Source organism: Melospiza melodia, chromosome 2 (assembly GCF_035770615.1).
Source record: "Melospiza melodia melodia isolate bMelMel2 chromosome 2, bMelMel2.pri, whole genome shotgun sequence".
In the NCBI taxonomy this organism is placed as follows: Eukaryota; Metazoa; Chordata; class Aves; order Passeriformes; family Passerellidae; genus Melospiza; species Melospiza melodia.
The window spans coordinates 81046812-81055020 of record NC_086195.1 but is presented as its reverse complement, the minus strand read 5'-3'; positions in this window follow the sequence as shown (position 1 = coordinate 81055020).

Genomic DNA, 8209 nt, shown 5'->3' with positions numbered 1-8209 from the left:
TATTGTATGTACTGCTTATATGTTGACTTGGGTGACATTGTTTCCCAATTCCCAGCGAGATAGGGATCAGACCACCTCGGTGCAGCTCAAAGACCAAAGCGTTGCACCAGACAGCATGGGATTTCTTCAGAACATTTTGGAAGTGGAAATTGAAGTCATTTGAGGATTAGCATTTTGTTAGATGGGGAGATGAACCCCAAAACACAACATCCTGAAATTGCTCAGCTGCTGCTCATCGCTGAAGGTTTGAAGGCAGAGATTGCAATCTGCTCCTGCTCTATCTGCTGCCGTTCAGTTACGAGAACAACAAGAAAGACAGGTCAGCACTGGCCCCCCTTTTCTCTGTCTGTGTAACCTGGTATTAACGAAAGAAAGCAAAAAGGTTTGAAATCCTACTTGAAGCGGATACTGGTTACTTAAGTCAGCATTATGTTCAGCAACAACAGACACAGCTGTCTTGACCACACACAGACCATTTTAGCAATTGCCAAAGTGCAACACTCCTTACGCAGCCAAGTCTTAAATTATGGTAAGCAATGAAATAACCAAAGATGTTTTAAAAGAAAGCACATTAGTTCCATTAATATGAAATTTACCTCTCAGATAATTCTTGACTTGTAACAAATGTACATTTGCCAGTTTTGTGAGCAACAGGACTGAGGAAAGTAAAAATTACTTAATAAAAATAAGCTAGCCAGGATTTTATGTGAACGAGAATCGATGACTATGTAATTAAAATTTCTAAGCACATGTAATTATTAAAATAGAAACAGAGACGTAGTCTTCTGCTTTCTGCCACTTTTCATAGGCTTTTTTAAAAAAATCAGATTGACAATGAAATTGTGTAACAATCACAAGGCTGGGAAGGATGACAAATTTAGGCTTCAATTCAGCAGAGGACTTGAGCATGTTCACATAATCTAACCTGGATTTAAGATCTTTGCTGAGTCTGAGTCTGAATCCTAAGAAAGGTGTAGAGACCTTTACAGGAAATTTTGGTGTTTCCAAATATTTTGACCTGGGCAAGGAAAGGACAAATTTGGATTTACCCAAATTGTTTTAGTCTCATAAAGTTTTTTCCATGCAGACTTTGGGGGTGGCCGAAAGTTATTTTCTAGATTTCTTCTACACAAACTGCTCTAACAACTATAACATAAATTTTTCTTTGTTTTCTTTAAAATTCATTCATTCCTGGGGATTATATTGAGAGCAAAATGTTGCACAATGCCACATCACTACCAAAGAAATTAATAAAAGAGAGAAGTACAGCTCAATGATTTCATAGATGCATATGAAATCTGTGTGCTGTTTCATCCTGTCCAAGCTCCTGGAAGCACACCAGGAGCTATTTCTCTAAATCTGACTTTCTTTCCCCTGCAGCCCTTACAATTCTCTCCTTCAAGGTAGGTCCAGAGGCTACAAAGCATCAAAGGATATCACCATGTCTCTCTCTGCCTATGAAGGATATTGTAGCTTTTGCTTCACTTCTGTGCTGTCAACAGAAAGTCCATCCCATGCATCTACCTGCATGCCTGCACTAGTCTTATCTGCCAGTGTAAAGCACAAAGCCCAGTCTAACAGCCCTCAAAGAAAGACACACTTCATCAAGGTTGGCCAGATTTGCCTTCTGCCTGTGTCCACTGGATGGAATGAAAATGCCGCAAAATAATATTTTGTGATCAGTAGTTTTCTTCCTGTCATTCTGTGGTACCAGCCCTGCGCTAGGAATGAAGCAGTTGGCAGCTGTAGGCAGACTTCAGCTGCATCTCAACCAGTGCCTTGACATGGCATTATGTATAAAAAAAGGAGATGCTTTTGCAGTGCCATGAGCTGGGGGATGGATGATGGGACCACAAAGATAATTTAATTTCAATCCCCTGCTGTAGGCACGGACATCTTCCAGTAGACCAGGTTGTTCTGTTGCTGAGGTTTTTCAGCCTGGCTTGAATGCTTCCAGGGATGGGGCATCCACAGCTTCTCTGGGAAACCTTTTCCTGTGACTCACCACTCTCACAGTGAAGAATTTCTTCCCTTTATCTAATCTTGACCTGCTTTCTCTCAGTTTAAAGCCATTCCCCTTATGCTATCACCACATGCCCTTGTCCAAAGTCCCTCTTCATCTCTTTTATAGCCTCCTTTAGGTAGTAGAAAGTTACTACAACTTCTGCTAGCCAGAGCCTTTTCCTCTCCAGGCTGAGCAACCCAAACTCTCTCAGTCTGTCTTCATGGAACAGGTTTATTAAGCTACTCTGTAGCCCTGCTCACTCCTGAAAAGGGACGATCACTCCTGACTGCCCTCTCCCTCTTCACTACCCTTGAAAGTCTGTATAATTAATTTCCATTACATCTTCCCCCATCAGTGAATTCTTTTCTAAACAAATTTTTGTTATTAAAAGGGAGTATTAAAAAATGCTGCATTCCATCAACACTGAAAAGGAAAATATTGCATCCTCTATATGTTGTTTAAAACTATTGCAAAACTACAAAAGAAAAAGATATTTGTCATCATGATGTATCTGTACCTGCAAAAAATACAGTTTGTTTTTAAAAAAAGCTATTATGTATTGTGACGGTTGCTATAGAAGTAACTGTTTCCCTCACTTGTATAGAAAAGCAATTAGTTATGAAAACTTATGGAAATTGTTAATGTGTGGGGCCTTGCTGACACTTTTTGTTTCAGACTTTTTTTCCCCTTAAGGCATGCATTTTTGCTGTACCAGGTATGATCAGTCCTGAGCAATCTAGACAAACACATCCTTTTATTTTCCCATACTTTTCACGGAACAATGGTTGTGGAGCAGAATGCAGAATGCAGAATGATGAATCTCAGCAACAGGTTTCCAACTTGGAGATGTCTGAGGAAGGGTGTCCAGGGTTCAGTGCTCATGACCTCCTGACAGAGCTGTGTCAAGCACCTTCCTACCCTCTGCACTGCAGCCTGTAAAAGATAGAGCAAAACTGACACAGAAGCAAATTATTTCAGAAGTTTCTTGTTACCAGGACAGTGGGAATTTACACTGTGGATTTTCTATGGTAACTGGACCTGATTGCAAAATAAGGCTTAGGAGGAAACTCCTGAAGGCACATGGTCTGTACAGTTGCACCATCCAAGCACATGCACTGGAGTCCCCACCTGCTGTACAATGGGCTTGGAGCTTTCATTTGTCCCTGAAGGCCCCAGCAACGTCTCTGTCGACAGGCTGTCTGAGATGCCTCCTGGGCACAGGCTCTTTGCTCTCCACTGGTGGCACTGAGACCCTGGGATATGGCAGCCCCAGGCCTCTGTGCTGGTATGGAGCCCAAGAGCTCCTTGGTACTTTCGTTGCACTCTCTTCCTACCCCCAGGTATGTGGCGTTTTAGGTTTGCAGCTTGGTTTTTCAAGAGTGCTTGTGAGTGGAAGTACACCAAGAAAAAGATTACAATTTTCTGTAAGCAGTAACTTGTGGCTTTATTTACTATAGGAAATTTTCAAGTGTAGACAGAATTGTATGTTTAGGTACATTTCATTGCCTCATGTCTGGCAGTATTACAGACCCCTGCACTGCCTAAGATCCTTCATCTCTCCCCACCTTTTGCATCAACCTCCTTCAGATCACGGGAGCCTGTTTCTCTGTCTCTTTTCTTCAGTTCACTCCCTAAAGGAGCCAATTAAGGACCTCGTCAAAAAATAAACAAGTGTGTTCTACTCTCATTTGTCAGGCAACCTTCTGGTTCACCTCAATGTGCAACGAAATCCAGATGATCTGTCGCACACTACCTTCACTGGTTTGGTTCAGACTTGAAAAGTAAGTTTGCCCTGAACTCCAGCCAACTGTGAGTCCATTAATGGCTTTCATGTGAAGTGTCTGGAATTAAACAGAACTCACAAATTTCATGTAGCGTTCCCAATAATTAAATTTCTTCACTCGTCTTTTTTGATCTCTGGAAAAATATGAGGAAATTTTCTTAATTTTTTTCCTGACTTAGAAAAGTTAATAAAATATGGAGCACTCATAAAAGCATGGAGAATAATTATCATTTGTTGGATTGAAAGATACAGTGTGCCTCATAGTAGTGCCAAGAAGGGAGAGAATAGTGGAGACACTAACACAGAGCAGGAAAATCACCGGTGTCAGCAGGAGGAAGTGGAAGAAAGCTGATCAGACTGCTGAAAGGAAGAGTTGAGGGTAAAAGCACTGGTGCTTAAGAAAGAAAAGAGCCTTCATCATGGAGGAGGATGGTGCCAAACCCATGGGAATGTATTGTGGGGACTGAGGGAAGATGTTGGCAGGAGTGGGAGCAGATTGGGAGCAGCCCACAGGCATCAGAACAGCAGGTCAGCATAGTACGGCTGTGTCTCACCTTCCAGCCACTGAAAGTCAAATTATTGCTTACTCACCCTCAAATTATCCCTTACTCCATGTTTTTTCAGCCTGCATGTGGGAATCAAGCCCTGCCACTTTAAATTAGTCAGTTATGTGAGCATTGCAGGCGTAGTGTAAGGTTTTCAGTCGCAATACTTTGGCAGACCAAGGTGATTCTTTGACATCTACACATGTAAAATTATTCCAAGTGATTGGTAATATGGCAGGGTTTAATTTCAAAATGAATCAAATGCCCTACTGCTGTAAATACACAAAGTCACACTCACAGCAGTAGGATTTGATGTATTTATATAAGTGGGGAAATTCCTTTCATGTAGTGAGCCTTTAAATAAAAGAATAGACAAGAAGAAAATTACAATTTTTTTCTTACCCATCTGTTTCTAAATATAAATTAATTTCCTCCTATGCTGTAGTATTTTAAAACCAAGAACAAAGAGCCAGTGAGAGTAAGCACAGTTATGTGCTAATTTATAACTGCTCAGAGTAAAAGGCAGCTCCAGCTGACAGTAGCTTCAAAAAAAATTGTGCCTCCTGTAAATTAGGGTAAGGGAACTGATCACTGAAGGTAAACAGGTGATGAAATACTTCATTAGTACCTCATTTGTAATTTATGTCTGCTGAAGTAGTTGACAAAGAATCAAAATGTAAGTGGTAGATTTCTCAGAAGTGCAGCCTTTGAGGTCACTGAAGTGGATTAATTATAACCCAGTGTAAAGCACAGCCTGTCTCTGTGTCAATTACCAGTATTTGATAACTGAAATTATGTCAAGCTCTGTTCTTCTTCAAGATGCAGCCACACATTTTAAAATCATTATGACTGTAAGCATGAGCTTCACATAACTAATGAGTTCAGCTCATTTATTAAAGTTCATTTTGGCTTAGCAGATAGTAGTTGAGATTCAGAGGGGAGTGGGTGACAAAAGATCCAGCTCTGCAAAAATAAATGACTTTCCTTATCCTCTCTCCCAAACCTGTGCAGGAGAAACAAAGCTGATTCACTTGCCAAAGAATCGTTTAAATGTACTGTAGGAGAAAGAGTTGAGGGAGTCAACTGCTATTAAATATGACCTGCTTCTAATGGCTATCAGACCTCCAATTGTTCAGTGAAAAGGCTGGGCTTAATGGACTACCTGCTGTTATATTCATCATAGCAGAATGACCGCTAATGCACCTCTTCTACATCTTGGGATTTTCTTACCCCTGTTCCTCCCTTTTTCACACTCCTCCCTGGAGCTGCACTAGCATTGGGTAGGGTTTGAGAGCATCTGTTCGTATGTTATCCAAACCTACCGTGGGCTCTTTGGTGGGTAACTCTATCTCACCATGGCTGAGCAATCTGCTGCCAGCGCAGAAGGCAGGCAGCACTCACTCCCTGCAGCCTGACCCACGGCAGCACTGCAAGGAAACTCCGAACGCAATGGCTTTGGCTTTGGCTTGGTTTTCTGATGCAAAAGCAGCTAAAGAACCGGGTTGGTGTCACTAAGCTCATCACCAGGACACCAGCTTGGCCACATGTTCCATGCATGCTTTGTGCTCAGTGTAGCTGCCATGCCAGGGAGCGAACAGTCATAGCTGGTACTGTGGGTTCCCACTGTTGGGGGAAATTACGCCAGATCTCAGCTGCTGTGTCAAGCAGAATGGCTCCAACTTCACCTGAGTTCAGACTTTAACCACAGGCTTACAAACAGCACCTAGTGAGTTATTCTTTCACCATTCCCTGCTTTCACCTGCAGTAGCTCAGTTGTAACTGCCTCCTACTGAAATAAGTAGTAACACATGATCCTGCTGAACAGGTAATTCCTTATTCTTTTTGCTCTTTTTGACAGACTGGGTTCAGACTGTGCTTTCTGTGGAGTCTTGCATTTATCATGGCTGTAGCTTTACACAGAGCCATATTCCAACATTCAGCGGCAATCTTTTGAAAAAATAACAAGTTAGTACTTTGAGGTGGACAGAGTAATCAGATTTTCTGCTAAAGAATAGATTTATTTTTAACATTAACAACATGTGGTACTAATGTTTAAAATACAAATTTTATTTTGTCAGTGCAACTCATCATTCCTTATTACACATTGTGAAATCATTTTAAGATTCTTTGCACTTTTTTAAGCCAAAAGAATATCTGACAACTACCCAAAACCTTTACTGCAGAGCCCAGAGTAAGTGTACAGCTGTGAGCTAAACCAAAGATGTCTAACTTAAACCTCATGAAAATAATTGAGAAAAACATTTTTGTGTCTTTGATTTATTAACACCCAATTTTCCAATGAAATAAAACATTCAAACTTGCATCAGATTGCTGTTCATACCTCTACTACCAGGATGATATTGTTGATTATTTTAGAAGCACGTAAGCAGATTAGACATATAAAGAGATAGACTGAGCAGAATATTCACCGCAGGGTGGCTTTGTGGCCCTTCTCAAATCAGCAGAAGTTCTAGCACCTACATCAATGCATATGGGATTTCAAATCTCCTATTTTAACCTCCACTATTTCATGGAAAATATTTTATTGGATAAACAGCCAGAATGTTGAAACAATCCCTCCCTAAATATTTTGAGGCAATAATGACACTGATTTCTCTGTGGCATCAATCAAACTGAAACACTTAAAAATACTCAGTTTAATATAAGTAAAAACGTGCTACAGATTGGAAATGAGGGAAGAGAACTGATATGAAGGGTATTATAAGCTATGTCTAGACTTACCTGCTAGGAAAAGTGATGGCTCATGTCCAGTCCACACCTCCACTTTTCTTAACTGTGAAAACCAGATTGTGGGAAGGTAGGAGGGAAGAAGAATGGACAGCTGGTGCCTGCCTGCATTTTGTCCCAGTAGGGAGCAGGGATGTGAGAATATGCAACTGGAAAGTGGAAAATTCTCCCTGCATCCCTCATTTAGATACAATTAAGTACCCTCAATGATCAACGAAATGGTTATTTGATAGGAATTCAAAAGTGTTTCCAATTTTTTCCACTCATTTGGTTAAATATAACTTTGTAGACTGAGACTTTCCAAAAAGCTGGTCAGTAAATGGGTTTATATCCTCTTGTGCCACCACCTTAATGGTACTTCATTGCAGATGAGCTTAATGACTCTGGAGACTTGATGTCAGGCTTTTGTGAAGGTTCAAGAACAGATTTTCAAATTTCTTGTGTTCCCAGATGGAGTCCTACGTGGCACCAGAGTAACATGTTGCAAAAACAGTTCCCACCATCTCCCCGTACCAATTCCACCACCTGAGTTTTAACAAAACATCAGCGCTGGGACTCTTGAGGACTTGCAAAAAAGGTTTCATGGTGAAACTTCAACTAGACACTGATTAAGAAATGCAGACAGCACAAATTGATTTTTTTAGGCTGCTATTCATTCTTTCTCCCCTTTTAGCAGATATTTATCCATGACTGGTAGGAATTTGTACCTCCAGACAAGGTGTGTGGCTGAACCAGCCTGGAAAGGGGCGAGACAGCTGGCCCCATGGGATGGGTCAGGCAGAAACAGATGGCCCTGACCGGCCGGGCTGGCGTGGGGACAGATGGCAACACGGGACAGCTTGGAGAGGGGGACATATGGCAACATGGGATTGGCAGGAGCACAAGTCCGTGCGCTGGGCCCAATTACAGGCCTGATGAGTCTGAATTTGCTTGGGAGAAGGTAAAAGGTCTTTTGCATCTTTTGATTCCTCCTCAGACATGGGCAGGGATCCAATGAACTGAAGGACGTGGCCATGGCTGCGTGCTGTATGGTCTGGACAGGGACACCAGCCACTGCATGTTGCTGAGTCTGTCTTTCTGGAGGTTTTTTGCTTTTGTAATTTCAGCATCTTACAAGTTTTCACTCTT